Source organism: Rattus norvegicus, chromosome 17, assembly GCF_036323735.1.
Source record: "Rattus norvegicus strain BN/NHsdMcwi chromosome 17, GRCr8, whole genome shotgun sequence".
In the NCBI taxonomy this organism is placed as follows: Eukaryota; Metazoa; Chordata; class Mammalia; order Rodentia; family Muridae; genus Rattus; species Rattus norvegicus.
Window position 1 is genome coordinate 79,994,256 of NC_086035.1, and position 20,441 is coordinate 80,014,696.

At 47.6% G+C, this 20,441-nt stretch overlaps 1 protein-coding gene across 4 annotated transcripts in view; it reads right to left on the bottom strand.

Annotated features, from left to right (window-relative positions):
* Positions 1–20,441, bottom strand: part of Fam171a1 (family with sequence similarity 171, member A1) — a 123,754-nt gene that overhangs the window by 60,514 nt on the left and 42,799 nt on the right. The window lies entirely within an intron of this gene.

Sequence of the window (20,441 nt, forward strand, 5' to 3'; positions counted from 1 at the left end):
GGACCATGGATAACACAGTGTTACAAACTAGCAAAGATATTTCCGCTGAGATCAGGAGTGGAAAGCCAGACCTAGAGGAGCTGGGGAAGCCATGCTAGTATCTGGTGAGGTGGGGGTGCTGGGAAAGACATCTGGGGTTGGGTCAGAACCACTGTAGGGATGGACATGGCTTTCTGGAATTCGTTACGTGAACACTGCCCTGGTTGTGGCTTATAGGTCCAGCTGGAAGTGACAAGCAGGGTCGGGAGAGGAGGGCAAGAAGTGTGTGGCATGGGCAAGCTTGCCCCATGCTCCCTGGTGACTCAGACTGAGAGGGGACAGCCCTGGCTCTGCTGGGCGGACATACTGCGCTTGATCTGGAGGACAGACGCAGGTCCTTCTATTGATCAAAGGACAACAGTTGCCCAGTTTTGGAACTGTGGAGGGACAGTCTTGTGGAATGGCTAGGACACTCACTGCTCTAGCGTTGAGCCTGCCTTTTCAGATGTTCTGGGGCCAACACAAAAGTTTTATGTGGGTCTTTCTTCTCTTCTCATGAAGACTGCTAGGGTGAGTGGTGCTGTTTGCTCTCCGGGATGCTGTGTTGCCCTGGACCAATGGACCGAACAGTGAGCAGGAGTATTCCTTGTCCCTCCTCTTTCCTACCCCAGGCCTTCCTCCTACCCAAGGCCTTCCTCCTACCCCAGGCCTTTCTCCTCAGTACCCTTATGCGCTCCACTCTGTCTACTCCGACTTGCGGATGCAAGAGCTGGTTGCTCAGGCCTCTTCCTGCCTCACACACTCATAAGGTGGATTATTTCTAGGCAGGAGTTTAGCTGGCAGACACCTCTAACTTAGTCTCAGGTTTTGCTCCGCCAGTGGCAGTCTGGATGTTGAGGAATGTTTCCCTGCCTTCTGCTCTTGGCAAACGTGAACAGTTTGGCTCTGTGGGCACAGACTAGTCCGTTTTAAGCAGTGCAGAGAGCATCTGCTTTGTGGGCAGAAAACTAAACATTATCCTTCAGAAGTCCGGCATTATCCCCTTAGACATGTCCTCTCTAACTGCCACAGATTAGAAGTAAGTGCAACAAGGCCGTTTCAAATCGTTGGCCCCGGGAGGCGGCAGCTGTAAGCAGTAAGTTAAAAGCAGACATAATTGCAGGGACACGAGAACTGAATTATGGTATAGAAGCCCCACGCAGGCAGGGATTCCCGAAATTGGGATTTGATAAAATTGCCTGAAGATGCTAAAAAAAAAAAAAAAAAAAAAAAAAAAAGGGCAGAAAACCATGCATGTGTGCTTTCTTCCTAACCCCCTTCATCTTCAAATAATGTATATTCTATTTTTATACAAATGACGGAATACACTTATTTCATAATGTACCATCCAAACATCAAATTAAACATCTTCTATGCTCCTTTAAAACCATTCACTGGTGCAGAACCTTCCAGAACACTTGAGGTTTTCACTGGGACCAAAGCTGGGAGGATATGTTCACTTGCCCTTTTAACCTCCCCCGCCCCCTTCTCCACTCTCAACTCGGAGTCTAACAAACTCTGGTTTGTCTTGGAAGGGAGAGGGAAGTTCTGGGACCTGACTTGGTTGAGTGGTGGTGACTTCTGTGGGGCTGTCTGCTGCCTGTTAGAGCTCTGGCTTCCCTTCTGAATTTCCTCAAGCTGGGCTTTCCCTTGGGGTGAGGCTTTAACTTTTCCTTTCTTGGAACACTTTTGAGCTGGGTTTCCATAGTAGTCTGTCCTAGCAGGGAACCTGGCCTCTCTCTGGCTCCGTTGTAAGAACCTGGTGGAAAGAAAGCCACTGCTCCCTCACGGGCCTGCACTCTGATGTCATGTTGCCTGGAGCTCTGGGAACCTTCCCAGCAGCAGGCAGAGCAGCTGAGCAGGAAGTCACCACGCTTAGCATCCAGCACTACCATTAGCTATATTTAACCCCAATCTGGCAGATTCACCGTGGGCTTCACATCTCTTAACCGAAACAGTAAAAGATCACTTGACCACTTAAAACGTCTTCTTGAACGAAGAGTTTATTTTTAAAGTGTTACCAGACCTCTGCTCCTCTTTTATCTAAGAAATGTGTGCCTGGTACTTGGGCCTCAGCACAGCAGCCTGTGATTGGAATCTCTGTCGATAGACAGCAAGGAAAAGCAGGCCGGAGAAGGCCTGCTAAGTGCAGGGCAGCCCTTCACCCAAGCTCCCTCGTCTCTTTCACAAACACTAAAGACTTAATGATCTGATGAAATTAACAGGTACTTTGTCACTTGCATCCCCATAATTTATTTGACTTACTTTCATATGGGGTGCATGTGCCTCCTGGTACTTATTTTTATTTCTTAAACAGATCATTTAAAAATTTCAAATCTTAGACAATGAGGTCCACTAAAAACGACAGGTTTATTTTTAAAGACCTATTATATGCTTTATACTAGATTGTTTTAGAGTATAAATTAGGTGTGATGGTGTACACCTGTAATAATAACTCAGCTAGATCGAGACAAGGTTGGGCTACACAGCAATCCCCTGTCTCAAAAAGAGACTTTTGTGTCGCGTACAAACTGAAGAAGGATAGTAACGTTTCATGTAGCTCAATGACTGCCTGCTATAACTTGTATGTTCTTGGATTCCTTTCCCAGCCTTACTTGCACTTGGCGACGCCTGGTTCGGATTCTAAAAGGAATACTCAGCGTGATGAGTGCAGAGGTCAGACCCCTGCACTGGCCCCCCACGGAGAATGGACGGCGCAGCCACACTCTGGTGCGAGGCCCTAGAAACCCCGTGGCTCCGGGACTAGCCCTCTGCCCTGTTGTCCGGGTAACACCTTTCACCATTGACGGTACAAAGAGCCTCCCCAAACCTCTCTGTTGATCTGAGGTCATGTCTGATAAAGAATTCCTACCTCTGCTCGGTATATTTTTAAAAGCATTGCTTAGTGTTCTGTAGGGTACTGTAATCTCTACCCTAGCATCTGGCTTCCTTTCTACTCACTTGAAAAGCACGGAGATGATAAGTTTGCAACAGCAGCCCCTGGGAACGCAGAAAGCCATTCTGGGCCTTTTTATGGTCTACCACCCCAGGCAGCTGACTCACATGCGGCAGCTCAGGGAGAGATGGTAATGTGGTAGACACTACAGCTTCAGCTTGGGAAACAAAGAGAAGAGCTCTTCACCGGCAGCCAGCGAGCACTACTGGCACATTCTTAGAGCATCTTACTCCCACCACAGTCTTGGCAGGCTCTGCGCGCGATGCTCTCTCTCACCTCAACCTCCCTAGCTCTCTGCGCCTTCTATGCATACACTCCTTCCTGGCTTGGCCAGAAGATCTCAGGGCAATCAATCCGTGGACTTCTCTACCTCATTGCCCATACATCCGTAAGATGTTTGAAGTGCAAACTGATGATCATTTGATAAACAGCAACTTCTAACCCACTTGTCAGAATGTTGAAATGCAGAATACCAAACATTTATAAAAATACATCAGTTAAAGGAGTCTCTGTGTCTGTCTCTGTCTCTCTCTCTCATACACACACACATACACACGTACACACATGTGTGCACACATATACACCCCTACCTTTCTCTTTTTCAAGTGTTAGGATACCTTTCATTTTAAACACGCTATAATAGAAACAGAAGATATCAGCAGCCTCCTGTAACTTCTGCTAAGGATCCTGTAAGGCCTGTCCACTCACTGCTAAAGTAAACAGCAGAAATTCACACTGGGTTAAGGTACATGATCAAAATGAAGATTGTCGGGGCTGCCTCAGCACCTGCCTTCCGCCATTAGAGCAAATTTAGGATAGCTGAATCCTTGGACCTAACCAAGGGGTGCCTGAGCTGAACATCTCAGGGTCTTTTGAAGTCTACTGCTGGACTTGCATAATTCATACACGCAACCACATGCTTGTGGGAAAAATTAAAGATGCAATTTTCCTATGATCTCGCCTAAATAAGTGATCCCATCAGTTGCACAGCAAACAGCAAACTAAACTGATATGACCCCAGACTTCTGCATGTGGTATCAGGGACCACTTAAGGACAACCTTAAAGCAATGTGCAAATAAATAAATAGATAAATAAATAAATAAGACTCAGCAAAAATTTTTGAGAGGGGGATAATGTGGCTTGTGTGAAGAATAATTAAATAGCTAATAATATAAAACATAGTAAATGTGGTTAAAGGGGAAAAAGAGTCATGGTCTATCTGTCCACGAAGGCAGACCAATCTTCCCACTCTTGCCAGATGCAGTACGACATACACTGGTAATTACCCAACAGTGAAAACATGGAGGGTCTGCTTACTGAGTTCCCCACAGTCCCCATTCGACTGAACACTCGAAGGACGGAGATACAATGTGGTGGCAAACGGAGAACCCACAAGAGAGCCCGTACGTGATGACAAGGGAATAGCACCAGCAAACGGCTTTAAGGCACTGCTGCTCTGCTCCCGCTTACAAATGTCCACGAAGGCACGGATTCCCGTCATGCAGACTGGAGGATGCTGGGAACGGCTAGGTTCAAGAGCAATGGTAAACATGTCTGGAGAACTAGCGCACACACCTCAGCCGAGCTTCAGACGTCTGTGGGAAGACGCTAGTGCAGTGGTTACCAAGGCAACCTGGGTAGAGGAAGAATTCTGCGTGCACATTTCCAGATCCACCTCTGTCGTTCCTGGGGGGCTGGGGGCGGGGTCTAGGGATACGGTAAGAGCAAACCTGCATAGCATTTATTTTGAACAAAGCCTCGAGGTTTGAGGAGGATGATAATGGTGATTTTAGCAAATCATATCTCCCATGGGAAAGAGGCTCAACACACAGAGAGTGCTAAATGGGAGGCAACTGGAAGGAAACAGACTCATTAATTACTTTGAGAATTAGAGAAAATGGGAAAGAAGGGGCCAGCTGAAGAGGCTGCCGGAAGGCTGTGAATGGCTCAAGTGTGGGAGACCCCCTGGCACTTGAAATAGTAGGAAAGGCTGATGAAGGCCCCCTCAGACGCCTAAGTTTCATCAATGTGGCCATTAGGGTACACATATGTGCTTATCTCTCAGAGAGAGAGGGAGATATTTAACAAGCTACACCGAGCTGTTCATCGTGAAGCACGTTCCAGACGGAGCTGACACACTTCAGGCCACATTAATGTCTATTTAGGACCATTTCTGGAGTGTCCATTTTGTGGCGAAGCGGTAATGGGAAGGGATTCGATGCTCCTAAGTCAATCAGGTCTTTGGTTTTGAAAACGTTTACAGCTTCCACCACCCACCACCCTTTCTTCACAAAATGGCAATGCCTTGAAGGGATTGTATGATTTGCTGGGAGACTGACGGCTAAGGACACTTGTATAGTGTCTGCTAGTAGGATCTCCCTGATCTTGCCTACACGGCAAGCGTCCCACTAATTTTACCTGGTGAAACATAGTCTAAAAACCGTCACTTTCACCACAACCACTGTTGTCATTTGGTCTAGGCTCCGCCCCACAGTTACCTGGCAACAGCCAGGTTTGCCTGAGTCAGTATAAAAGGGGCTGCACGCCCCCTCTCCTCTCTCTCTTGCTCTCTGGCTCCTGCTCTGTCCTCTGGCTCCTGCTCCCTCTCTCTCTCCATGTGCTCATGACTGGTCTCTCTCTCTCTCTCTCTCTCTCTCTCTCTCTCTCTCTCTCTCTCTCTCTCCTTGTCCCCTTTCCCCTCCCCCTCCCTCTCTCTCCCTTTCTCTCTCCCTCTCCTCGTCCCCCCCCCTCTCTCCCTTTCTCTGTCTCTACTCCCTCAACTCCCTTCCCTCTTCCCTGAATAAACTCTATTCTACACTATCCCGTCCTGTGACTGGTCCCTCAAGGGGAAGGGATGCCTCTGCATGGGCCCACAGAGGCGCCCTCTTCCCCCACACCTGACTGCACATCCACCCAACATATTCCTTCACTCCCTATGTTTTTATAAAACACAGCAGCCACCACTGCCCTCGCCATCGTCCACAACGCCATTTACCCTGTCACTGTCACTATTATCACCATTTCCATTCCCCCCCAGCGGCACCCCCCCCCACTATCACCATGGGCCACCAGCACCGCCACCACGAGCGCTGCCACCAACTCTGCCACCAGCTTCTTGACCCCACGAAACTGGAAGTCAGGAGAGTGTACACTTCTCAGGCACAGAGCTCAGGTATGCGGAGTAGACGATGCCTCTGCTCGCAGTCTCTCGGCTCGGTAGTGGCGCGAGGTGCTTCTCGTAGAGCGAGACACATACTCGACTATCCTTATAGTCATCTGACCTCTGCCAGCGTCAGACTCGTAAAATATCACAGGAAAGATCCCAGGAGACCTCCAGACGGCTTCTACTGAGGAGCTAGCTGTACCTCGCTAAATCTGCATTTCCCGCTCACACACAATGATGCTAACACAGAGTGCCACACTCGTTTCTACACAGTTCCCGCGCAAGGCACTGAACACCCTCTGGGCTCAGTTACCTTTAACTTCCGGTTTCTGCAGGGCCAGCGGGGAGCCCAGGGCCCTTCACACACTAGGAAGAGCGCTACCACAGAGCAATAATGCTGGGTCGAAGGCAATCTTTTCAGGATCTTTGTCCAGCGAACGACCAGGCAAGGCAGGCCTAGTGTCTTCTGCTACTGCACACTAGGAAAGATTTGTGCTTCTGACACACATAGCACCTCACTGTGTGCACACGGCGCACATCTTGAGTTCTCTGGACTGTTGTGGAAGGCAGGGGCTCAGACCCTGGTGCAAGGGTGCCGATGGACGGTTTCTACCATGATCAATAAGTGGTGTGTCATCTCCTCTCTCAGCATCTATAGAATCGTGCCAGGAAAGGGTATTAGCTTCTGGGACGGCCAGACTCCTCGGCTCTCCAACAGTCACCCAGGAACACAAAGCATCCCATCCATTATGCAGGGGGGCGGGGAACAGGCTGTGTGCGGTGGAGGCGCGTGAGAGTCGGAGGAAAACACGGAGGTGAAGGCTCCATGCTCCAAGCCATGTCCTTTCTCTGATAGGTGTTCAGGTTTTCCCTAAGCCTGGTTGGTAATGGCCAAGCTGGGTCTTCCACCGCTGCCTCTGCTCAGGCCACACTCGCTCCCTCCCACCGGCCGGAAGTTCTGTTTCACTGGCTTAATGTGTTCTAGGACGTTCCGCCGAGGTCCAGCCTTTCCCACGGGATGTCAGGAAGAAGTAGGACCAGAGGCGTGTCCTCCCTACGCCTTGCTGAGTATTTCATGTTTAAGGCACCGGTCCTTTTTAGTTCTCATTGAACCGTGAGCTGTGGGAGCACATTTAGGTCACCCAAGAGCAGAATCCAAATGATATGCTAAGTAGGTGACCAGTTGCCATTCATTTGGCATTCAAAAACATATTCTTTTGTTTAGTCAAATACCCCTCTCGCCCGATTCGCATCTGTTGAAACCAAGCCTTTTTAAACAGGGCAGCACTGTAAACTATGCTCACGCCTACAAGTTACGAGGCCTCACAATGGACCCATTAACACCAATATTTACGAAGTCCAATGTGCGGTTTTCTGAGAAACTTAAAACTCCTCACATCACAACTGAAACATCCTGCTTCCTCTACAGGAGGGGGGGTGATGGTGGGAATCTATTACAAACAGCAAAGTATTGTTTCCGATTAATTTTCTGATAGTAAACACCAATGTGTAATATTTTCCACAGAGTTTAAATTCGTAGATTGGTGCCAAGTGGATTAACCTTTCACCTTCTGACCTTTAATACTCATGTCCTGGCAGCAATGTCAATAAAGTGTTTCTTAGACCCTGAACAATGAGAGCCCCACACACCCCCTCACAGCCAACTCAGTGAACAGCTCTTTTTCCAAGAGGCAATTCCGCTATAACTTGTGCTGGACTTGAAAACGGTGTTGTGAAACTTTAATTTTTTTTGTCAAAACCTATTTTTCATGATGGTTCTTAGACTCTTTAACCTCCCAGAGGTAGTGGGAAAGAAAGGGCCTGTTTAGAAAGGTGTTTTGGTGCAACCCCCACTTGTGTTGTCTAGAAATCAGCAATGCAGTTCACAGATCAGCAGTGGCAGCTCGATCCACTCGCAAACACTTCAGAGATACACCAGCAGCCCAGTGTAGTAGAGTCAGGACAGCAAACAGGCATCAGCAGCAGTGACACTACCTAGCAGAGACAGCCAGGCTTCAGTCTCAAGTCAGCAAGAGGAACCCGAGGGACTCCAGGAGAAGTTCTCTGCTGTTCCTCTCTCAGAGAACTAAAGATCAGCAAAGATGTGAGACCAACAAGCATTGCACAGCAAACTGTACCAGCAAGCCACGCTCAGCCTCCATCACTGACGGTCAAGTTCTATTTATATGCTCTGAACATCACGTGTCCTCCACGTGTCTCAGCTGACATCACTCTGCCAATCAGCCCAAATCCACAGAAGCGGTAACAAGCTGCAGCACAGAGGTTTTGGGGGCCATGTTTCTCTCTGTGTGGTCCCGACAAACGCAGCTCAACTACTCAATGTAAGACAGACAATACATGGGTTTACAAAGAATCTGTCATCACGTGTCCTTTCACATGCTTGCTTTAGCAGAACATCCTCTCTCCTGTGTCTGCTTCAGTGAAACGTTCCTCTGAGAGTCTGCCTTAGTCTTTTACCTGTGTCCACTTCAGCTAAATGTTCCTTCATGTGTTTGCCCCAGCAAAACACCATCCAACGGACTTTCCAAAGAACCTTTGGGTTTCCACTCCAGTGCTGTTTTAGTTTTCCTTCACAAAGGCATTGTTAAGCATTGCCCATCACAGAAATGGGTTAGATATTTAATATTTGTTTCGCTCAGTCCAGGAACTGAGGAAAAGTTAGGAAAGCTTCTGGGCCAAAGTTTTATGTCCCTGAGAGAGGCCATTAGCCAAAAGCATTTCGACTGTGGAAGCAGGCAGAGAAGTCCACATGTGAAAGAGATTAAAGCAAGTTTTGGAATCTGGCTGCAAAGCCAACCGTATTGAGCAGGAGCCACATTGGGGCAGTCATCCAGTGTCCTCGCTGAGGGTCTGCTCCTGGGGTAGACAGCGTACCTTCCCGCTGGAACACGGGCCTAAGAACTTGGGAATTGTGGTGGAGCTGTGAGGAGTGTCTGAGTTTTATCCTTGCAGAGGGCTCTTAGCTGTGAGATCATTTTTAACCCTTTGTTGCACGGAGAGCTTGTAATCAACATGGTACCACAGGGTATGTAGGTACATGGATGTGGCTTCGTGTTCTGCCTCTTGGATGCTTTGACATCTTGGAGCTTAGGTGACCATTCCAGGGGTCTGGAGACCACTGTTCTCCAGAATAGCTATCTCCTATTCTTGGTATAATAAATTACCAATTCTTGTATATTTTTGTAAGCAACTGGCCAATCCAGAGCCTACACCCCTAATCACATCCTACGGTGATTTTATGCTCCAGGCTATCATGGCTTTGCCCTCATCCCAGGGCCAGAAACTGGGAAAATGAGGGTGGCTTCCAAACTCTAGAACAGGCTTAAAATATTCAAATTAGCCAATCCGAAATGGTTGACTTGACTGCTTGACTGATCCTTACCCACTCCTCATTATACACAGACTCTACTCTCTCTCTCTCTCTCCCTCCCTCTCTCTCTCTCTCTCTCACACACACACACACACACATTCCTCCCTCTCACATACACACACTCCCCCTCCTCTCTTTTGCACACACTCCTCCCCCTCTCTCTCACAAACACACACACTCCCCCCTCTCTCACACACACACCTCTCTCACACACAATCCTCTCTCTCTCTCTCTCTCTCTCTCTCTCTCACACACACACACACACACACACACACACACAAACACACACAAACACGCACAGCTCTTTCTGCGCTTTCCTCACTCATCTGCTGCTCATGGGCTGAGCCTTGCTGCTGAAGCCTCCTTAGTGGTCTCCTTGCACTCAGGGACCATAACAGTGTCCGGCGACAACCGTCTCTTGATCTGCAAGCTGCTTCCTATGTGAGTAATAATAAAACCTCTATTTAAAAACTAGGTGAACTGAGCTTCCCCTGGTTGAGGCTACATTGTGTACAGAGTTTTGGTAGAGAACTAGTTATGTTCACGCTTGTTATGAACTTCCTTTAATTATCCCCAGGGAAGGCCAGACAGGATGGGCATGAGCTCAGAAAGGAGGATCAAATGCAGGGTGACACCCAGGTACAGATGGTGACTATAGGTCAGGGATGGTGCCCCTAGCTTGGAGGTACACAGAAGGAAGAACTTGACCAAGGAGATTTTAAGATCTACATTGTTTTGTTTTTGTTGTGGTGGGGATCGAGCCCAGGGTCTTGAGCAAGCTAGGCAAGTACCACACTGACTGTGTCCCCCAGCCCAAGGTACTGATTCAGTGCAGATGACTCACTGAGACTCAGATGGCAATAGTATTATTGGTTCTCCACTGAAAACGTTACCTTTAAACTATTAGAATTAGGCAGTGGAAAAAACATTAAAATCACCCTGTCATCCACACAGGCCAACTTAGCATAATTTATTTTGCTTTCTTAGGACTAGATGTTCTCTTCACGTTGGCTGGCAAGAGTATGAGACTCAGGGTAAAGACCCCCGAGAGGAACCCAAAATCTATAAATGGTGGTGGTTCTGAAAGGTGCATCTTAAAAGAATCTGAGGGGTGAGATGGCCCAGTGGGCGGTGCACTTGTCATGTAAGTATGAGGATATGAGTTCGAATCCCCAAGGCTCACTTAAAAGTTGGGTGTGGTAGCACACTATCTGTCATTACCGCACTCCTAGGAAGAGATGGGGACAGGAACATCTCTGGAATCTCTCGGTCCAACTGGGCCATACACAGCCAATAACAAAGAGATTCTACCTCAGGTAAGATAAAAAGTGAAGATGAATAACTGAAATTGCCCTCTGATCTACACAGGCATGCCTTGGCACAACCACACAGGCATTCACACACACGGACACACATGCACAGACATGCACAGACATGCATAGACACGCATACACATGCGCACACACACATACACACACGCACATACACGCACATGCACACACATACGCACACACATGCACACACATGTACGTACACGCACATGCACACACATACGCACACACATGCACACACATGTACACATGCACACACATGCACACACACACACACACACACACACACACACACACCACATCCCAACACATATATGAACAGCTACAAATTATATTTACCCTGCATATGTAAGGGCCCAGGTCCATTTCCTAGCATCATTAAAAGCCAACCTAAAACAATGACGACCGGTACTCAGAGAACTGGTGCTTACTTCTGGCTTTCTCTCTTCTGCTCCATTAGGTCATAGTCCCCCTTCCCAAAGGAGCCGAATGTAGTTCACATCCATCACGGTTAATACCCCTGCCAGGTCAGGCTTCAGAGAACCAGACTTTGTCTCACATCACCACAAAGCCCTTTCAAGAACATGTGGCAACTGACCTGAACCTTGGGAGGATCCCCAGGGGTCTGGGTGGTTACGACTCGTGGGTGTACAAATTAGCTTGGATCCAGCACACGGTCAAGAGTGCTCTGCACTGGGTGACCTCATCTCTTGCTTCCACGTGCTCTCCCAGAGTATAAGGGAGATACCCTCAAGGGAGCAGATACTTTGACTTGTTTCTTCCACACCAACCCTACAACCCTTCACTTGTTTGTGTGGTGCCGTTGGATGTCATACACATGGCCATACGGAGGCTGGACCCATGACTTCAGTGTATTGCAAATAGGCTTCTAACAAGTTAAGCTAGTGGCCCATACAGGATTAAATAAGTAGAGCTTTCATCTTAAGGGACTTGAGGAAGACTATATTTACTCCCACGAAGGCATGATTACTCTTCTAATAATGGTTGTTTCCTTTCTGGGCATCCAACAATTGAGTAGTACTTATTCGTAGCACACACAATGTGGGGGCATGGAGGTGTTCACTTTGTGTGTGTGTCAAGGGTCTGAGGACATCCTCCAGGCTGCTTTTTGGGGGGGTCTGCTGTGACTCTTGTCACTACACTGCATGCTCCAGGAGAGGTGGCCAGGGCTTCTCCACTCTCTCACCAGAGTGAGAATCTCAGCAGTGCTGGCATTGCAGTCATTGCTGTCACGACTCATTGTTCATGTGGGTTCTGGAGACGGAGCTCACAGGGCGGGATGGTTCTCACCTTCTACCTTATGGGATCCGGAGACCAAATTCAGGCCCTGGTGCCTTTACCCACAGAGACATTTCACTGGGCTGGCTTTTAATAATTAACAAATATTTCACATTCCTGTCATCCTCGCACTATCCACACACCAATCTTGTAAAACTAGTCACTGTCACATACAAAGTCCGTGTGGAACATGTCACACGCCACCTCCCATTCCACACACTAGGGATGTGCACAGCCTAGGGTACCAGAAAGCAATGACCTCATTACGAAAATTAGTAAGTGTGAGGGCAAGGAGTTCTCCAGAGGAAGCTTTGTGTGGTGGCTTGAATATGTTTGGTCCAGGGAGTGACACTATTAGGAGGTGTGGCCTTGTTGGAGTAGGTGTGGCCTTGTTGGAGTAGGTGTGGCTTTGTTGGAGTGGGTGTGGCCTTGTTGGAGTGGGTGTGGCCTTGTTGGAGTGGGTGTGGCCTTGTTGGAGTGGGTGTGGCCTTGTTGGAGTGGGTGTGGCCTTGTTGGAGGAAGTGTGTCACTGTGGAGGGTGGGCTTTGAGAGCCGCTCCTCCTGGCTGTCTGGAAGACAGTAGTCGATTCTCCTATAGGCCTTTCCATGAAGATGCAGAAGTCTCAGCTCCTTCTCCAGCAACATGGCTGCCTGGACACTGCCATGCTTCTCATTGTGATGATAATGGACTGAGCCTCTGAACTACAAGTCAGCCCCAATGAAATGCTGTCCTTTATAAGAGTTGCCTTGGTCACGGTGTCTCTTCACAGCAGTGGAAAACCCCGAGACACTTTGTTAACAGGCAAACATCTGCTAACGCTTTTAAAAGTAGAATGTGTCTGAAGACGTGGAGCAGCTCAGAATGTTATCTGGACAGCTCTATTTCAGTCAGTATGTCCATAAATAACCGCTAGTATTTCAATGTTAGATAAAAATGCGTCCAACTACTGAGGGATTAGCTATCCCTTCGTGAAAACCTGGTTCCATCCTGTAATTTGAATATTTAGTTAACATTCAGTTTTCTGAATATTGCTTGTTTCTTATTTTTTTATGAGTGAACAAAAAAGGAATGGCCATAAATAACTTAAAATGCAGTAAAATGCAGATCGGAAGCAAGCAGAAGCCCAGCCGTTCTTACTTTGTAATATACAGTGAGTGACATGAACACTGGTTCCAACTGACCATTAAAGGACACCTCAGCTGACCAGAGCTGTCACCATTTTGACTGAGATGTCACCAGGGGTTTTCCTTTTCTCCAGGTGTGTGTTGGGTGTATGCACGTTTTGCAGTGTCATGTGCAGGGGTGTGTGCGGGAAAAGGTGAGTGGAGGCTTTAGGTTGATGCCATGAATCAGGCTTGATTACCTTCCTCCATAGTCACTGATGAAGGGTCTTTCCATCAAACACACATCGCAGACATGGCCAGTCTTGCTAGCCAGCTTGCCCTTAGGATGCTCTGTCTCTGCCTTCTAACGGAGAGTTGCTGTGGACCGCCATGCCCACATGGTACTTCACATTTTGTGTGAGTTCTGGGGCTCTGAATCCCAGCCCTCACATTTGTGTGGCAAGGACTCAATCTCTGAGCTGTCTCTGTGGTTCAGTTTTTCCAAGTTTAACTCAGTGTTAAGTGAATCCAAAAGACAGTGAAAATGTGGCAGCCAAGAATCTGTGATGTTTACCTTCTCCAGGCCTGCTTTATGCCTTATTGTCTGCATGTGGAAACAAATATTCAGTAAAAACACAGGCCAAGCACTGTAAATAGCCAACAGAAGGAACGTCAGCACCACTGAATTATTTCCAACAGGGGCCAGAGAGATGGCTCAGAGGTTAAGAGCCGGGGCTGCTCTTCTCAAGACCCGCACTTATTTCTTACCATCATGTGGTGGCTCACAACCATGTGTAACCCTGATTCCAGGGGATCAGGGGCTCTCTTTTGGTCTCACTGGAGAGAGCACACACGGTGCACAGACATACATGCAAGTGAGAACACCAACACACATAAAGAAATACTTTTTACTTAGTCAGATGGTTCTCCTATGAAGAGAAAAGAACATAGAAGATAAGTTTAATTTTTAAGCCTTAATCTCTAACATTTATAGCTTTCTATATCACAGATCTAGACCAGCCTGGCAGTAAAACAGAACCGGACTTAGCTAGCCAATGGTGCTGAATAGCTAAGATTGCTTGCTGGCTTTGAAAGACCAAATATGTAAAAGAATGGCCAGTTTCCAGTCTCTGTGGAGCTATCCGTGTGGGGGGTGGGCTGAGGGAACACATTTGCTGAAAAAAGATGGAAAAGAAAGTCGATTGAAACAGTAACAGCAACACGCACGTCATCACCCGGCTTCTCTTATTGGCTCTTAACAGTAATCTCATGACAGAGCAAGCCATGGTCTTGGTTTACAGGAAATGGAGAGGTGACTAAAAATGCTCGAACAATGGCAAGGCTGAGGAGCCAACTGGCTTGGTCATATGACGCACTTGAGTCTTCAGTGGTGAATGTTCTAGCCTGGGCTAGCTCTGCTGGGCGGCGGCGGCGGAGGCCGCCCCCCCCCCGACCCCCCCCCCCCCCCCCCCCCGCCGCCGCCGCCACCGCCACTGCCTCTGCCGCCTCCACCACCCCCACAGCCAGCCAATCAGGTCTCCTCTCACTTATCTCGCTTGTCCCCTCACCCAAAGCCCTTTCCCACAGGTGGGTGTCCAGACAGTCTTTCTCGAATAACTCACTAGAGTGAGTGGAACTCGGGTGCTGGGGAGGGGCAGAGTCCAGACCAGCAGGGCCGAGGGAACCAAAGGGCTCCAAGGTGAACTTGTATTGTGCTTTTAATGCAGCCCGAGCTTTTAACACTGTCTGCCCAGAGGCCGCTCCCTGGTCCCTTAAACGACACAAGATGCAGATTCCACCTTCCTTTAAAAATACTGGCTACTAACTGAATACTTGTAGCGTTCAGAGAGGTTGAAAGGAAATTTTCACTTCTGCATGGTTACAAGCGGGAGTTGGAAAGCATTCAGGCCTTCTGTCAGCATAAGTGTACTCCCAATCCGACGCAGCGAATTTTCCGTTTGCGTCTAACACTTCAGTGAATCGTCGTGGAGGGAGAAGATAGGGGATATGATAAATCCATATTCCCCCTTAACAGTTTCCAACCCACTTTCTGGGGAAGTGGGACATAGCCTTGAAAGATTCCAGTCCGCACGAAAGCAAGTTTTGCCCTCCCTATACGATGCTTTTGTTTCCTCCTTTAAATACCTGGATCTCTTCCCTGTCCTTAAACATGGGGGGTGGGGATGGGGGTTCAGGCCTGTCTATGCTGCCTCCTAGGTTAGGTCAACTCGATCAAGGTGCTAATTTCTTGCTCTACACTAAGTACAGGGGAGAGAGGACAGTTGCCAGCTCTTAGTATTTGAAGGAAGGAGGTTCCATGTCCTTCCCTAGATATTCTTTTCCTACCCTCCCTTCCCCAGTGAAACAGGTATAGTTTTGTAACAGTCAATACAAGGAAAAGGGTGTGTAGGATCTGGCTTAGCTGGTGAAGCGCTTGCTGTACCAACAGGAAAACCTGAGTTAATGTCTTACCTCCTCACACAGTAGCCAGGTAAGGTAATCCTGGCACAGGTGAGGTAGGAACATGGAGATCCCTGGGGCTTATGGACTCGAATCAGTGAGTTCCAGGTAAACAAGAAACCCTGTCTCAAAAAAAAAAAAATGAGGTGGACACTGAATAAAAAGACGTCCGCTATTGTCTTCTACCTCTGTGTGTGCACATGCGCCTGCACACATGGGTAACCACGCGGGCGTGAACACATACAAGCACAGAAGAAGGAGAACTGGGGTCTAGACAGGAGCTAGACGAAGGATGAGGGGATTTCACAGTGAGGGGTGTGCTGTTTTTACACAGCGTTTAAGTGGCTGCCCAGAGCATAACCCTGCTATGAGGAGGGGGAAAGTTCAGCAGACACTGGATAAATGTAATATATTTTCCAGCATAACCAAGTGCCTCTCCCTCAAGCCCCAGTCACCGCCTTCAAGTCTGACCCGGTTAGAGCATCATCAGAAACGAAGATAAATAGAAAAGCTGGCTTGAACACTTTGTAAACAAATAGGCAAGGTAAGAAATGGAGGTGACGACCAATCTGATATGTCGCCCTATAGCCAACCCTCACTGGCACGTCTGCTGCTCGTGGCATTAGTTCCAGAATATCTATATCTCTCTATATGTTTTCATTATAATGGAATAGAATAGAATAGAATAGAATAGAATAGAATAGAATAGAATAGAATAGAATAGACTACTGCCTCCGTGCCCGTTCTTTAAGGTAAATTTGAGAGTTTACCCCTGAGATGGGAATTGGGCTGTTCATGGTTGCTGAGGGAGGGGTGTAGCCAGTGTGAAGATGCTCACACTCCCGTGTGTAAATGGCTGTGTTCACAGGAGCAACCCCGATTAAACTCAGTCATAAACAAAGGTAAACGATGGTAAAAAAAGCATATGTGGAGCTTGGCTCTGTGGCTTAGGATGCTACCTCATTGGTCCTGCCACATCTTGGGCTTATGCTGTCCAGATTAGGGTTCAGAGAAGTGCCTGTCTATACACTGGATGATGATGGGGGGGGTGTGGAGGTGGTGGTGGTGGTGATGGTGGAGGAGGTGGTGGTGGTGGTGGTGGAGGTTGTAGGAGGTGGTGGTTTGGCACCAGAATGTAGAGCAACTACTGGACTGAGTCTGGCCCTTTCTCGATTTTTACTCTGAGTTGATTTCCACCCTGGCCTGAGCTCAGCATCTCCCTGCCCGCTGGGAACAGAAGGCAGGTCCAGAAACCAGCTCCAGGAATCCCAGGTTCCACCAACTCTTGAATGGAGCCATTCCTCCTCCCTGGATACTCATTTAGCCTTCCCTCCTGGCCAGCAGGAGTGTTTCTTCCATACTCGCTGCCAGAAAGAGGTCTCTCTCTCTCTCTCTGTACTAGGAGCCAACATTGGAGGAAGGCGCTTGGAGACTCCTTGGTCACCTCTGGAGGGAGCATCCCAGCACGGATGACCAAAATGCCCTAGTGTCTGCCACACACTTCCCTGCTTGGGCGGCTGTCCTATGACTGAACAGCTCTGGGTAACTGAAAACCCTTCCTTTCCTTGCCCTGCATTTTCCTTCTGTGATCAGTATTCCTCCTTGCCTGCCTTTTTCCCCAGCCACCCCCTCCAACTCTGACTCCAAGAGTACAAGATTAACATTCACCTTCCCCGCTGATGAAGCAGATGAGCAAGCATTCCTGAGCCTACCTAAGCCACCGATGCCTCCAAATCCATGACTCCAGCTTTCTCACCATAACGGGGTAAGATGGCCGTGAACATGCAGGGGACGTGGGGATTTTTGACTTTTCCTGATTTTACAGATTTCCCAAGCCTTTTATAACAGAGCACAGTCAGGCTCAAAGGGAAGTGAAAAGTGCCTATGTAAACATTCCCTAGGTGAAAATAAACACGGGTCTCTGTAGTAGATAAACCCACTCACTATTCATGCTATAAAGCATGTTCGTAGAAGTCATATCATAATTTGTAGATGTGATCAGGCTGAAGCAGACTTCTGTGTTCCTTAACAAGAGTGGCTTTTTTTTTTTAAATCTATGTTCATGCTCTGAGCAGGCAGGAATTTCTCTTGCACTAGTTCAGGCCCCAGATTTCAACACGGTATATGGAATCCGGGGCTCCCTTCCTTCCACGTTTCCTGAAGGCTTCTCCGGACCCTGGTAGATATTTCTTACGAACAAACCCAGAGAAGCCATTTTCCACTGCTCACAAATGATGCTGTGGAGGGGTGACGTGCTGGGAAGTCTGGCTGTGCGCTTTGCAATGGGGCAGGCGATCCATGACTGTGCAACTATGTGGCTGGGATAGGGTTTGAAACAGGAATCCACACGCAATATAATAAAAAAAACAAACACAAAACAAACAAAACCCAGAGGCCTGAATGCTTGGCATTGCCATCACCATGAATCTTGCTACTGCCAGACAGAGAAAAGGGAAGGAAGGAAGGAAGGAAGGAAGGAAGGAAGGAAGGAAGGAAGGAAGGGAGGGAGGGAGGGAGGGAGGGAGGGAGGGAAGGAAGGAAGGAAGGAAGGAAGGAAGGAAGGAAGGAAAGAAAGGAAGGGACACTAACGTAACTTTGGAAAATGATACAAATGCCCTTCTGGTGGTTAACACAGTTTTACAACTGGTCAAAGTATAGGAAAAAATGTCTGAAGTGCTCACCCCTAAATAGCACATCTATACCCCAACTTCCTTGCGGAAGAGGGGGAGTCCGTGCAAGCATAAGAACTGGTTACTGGTTTTGATCGTCAGTACCCACAGTAATGCCAGAAGTGGTACTCATTTATAGCCCAGAGCCAAGGACAAAATGAGATGGGAGAAAGTAGATCCCTGAAGCTTGCTGTCAGTCAGTCTGGGAGCTAGGAGTCAGAGGAGAGACTGACAGTACAGTCTAGTCAAATCGGTAAACTCCAGGCTGGGTGAGAGACCTTGTGAACAGAGACTGAGGAAGACACCTGATGTTAACATCTGGCCTCCAGTCCCCTCACCCCTGCCACATGTACACAGATGTACACAAACACCTCCAATATCATGTATACAAACACCACACACACACCCCTCAACCTAACTTGCAGATATGACGTCAGACCCCTAGTGTGGATCTGTAGTTCTTAGTTTTATTGGTATATAGTCAGTGAGCATCTCTGACCAAGTACATAAAGGTTTACCTGACTTAGTCGCAGATGGTTCTTGGTTTAATAAAAGACTAGATCCTCTGTAAGGATCAGACCTTAAGGCTACCACTGGAATGCAATCTGTCAGTGCAGGAAAGGAAGTACCTGGCTTCCTCCACTACCAGGTCATTGACTCTCATGCACACGTGTATCCTTCCTTAGGGCAATGAAGGCTTTTTTCATTCGTGCTATTGTGAGGGGAGACTGACACATTGTGTCTGGCTTCTGTTAGTGTTAGCCTTAGATGCTGACTCAGTGAGAGAAGGCACACTTCCTCCACCCAGCCACATTCCTCCACAACTCTGTGAGAGGGAAGACCTAGGCGGAAGCTCAGAGAAAGATATTCCCAGTGGAGGAGGAGAATCTCTGTGAGATACAACATTTCACCCAATGAGTATAAGTCAAATCCCTGAAGATACACTATGTTGACGGAACTGTGGCAAGATGTCAACAACTGTTACACCTGGTGGAAATACAAATTAGAATAAGTCTTTTGGAGAGCAACAGAGTGAAACACACTATCAAATTTAGAAATGCACTTATTCTTTGACAAAGGGTTTAAGATTTATTCTACATATAGGCCCACACATTCAAAGTCCTGATCCCCCTCCCTGCAGGGCCCTGAATGAGACCAGAGGGATGGAGGGACTAAACAGTGAGCTGTCATTTAAGCTGGTGACCGCTCCTGTACAGTAGATGTTACATTAAGTTGTCCAAACAGGTGTGGAGGACATTGGAGTAAAATTTCAAGGTGGTGACAGTTGCCTGGGGGGAAAAGCACAGACCTTTGCCTGTTGAGGAGAAAGGAAGCTTGAGAGGAAGCCAGACAAATGAGAGAGCAGAAAAGCGGAGAGGAAAGTTTGCAGTCCACAAACAATACCTTAATAAAAGGATGTCAGGAAAAAAAAGAACATGTAATCTTTTTGTTGTTGTTTTGTTTGTTTGTTTGTTTGTTTGTTTTAGACTAAATACTTCTCTACCTGTATTCCCTTTAGTTAGTTACAGAAGGATTGAGAACACCAGGTAGAGAATCCTTATGTAATATAAAATATAAAGGTTAGATTAACCATTATTGACCATATAATACCACGAACATAATACTCTTCTAGATTTTCTAAATAATTAACCTAATCCCATATGGGAGATAGAGGGAAATGTATCAGTGGAACCACGGAAGAGCCTAGTTAATTCAGACAACTTTCACTCTGTCCGGTAGATCAAGACTGGCTAGAATATTGGAGGCACTGTGAAAGGAACAGATGTCATTGACCTTGATGCCCAGCTCATTCGCACAGGGTTACTTTAAATTTGACTGTTTTGTGTCTGAGTCAAGAAAATCCCCCCATGTAAAAGAATCCCCTTTATGTTCAAGTTTGTTACTTGGGAAAAGAATCAAGACGATATCTATTCTTTGAAACATGTCAAGTACAACTATTTAAAGCTTCTAGTGTGGGGGGCTGGAGAGACAGCTCCCCCGTTAAGTGCACTTGCTGCTCTTCCAGAGGATCTGGGTTTGACTCCTAGC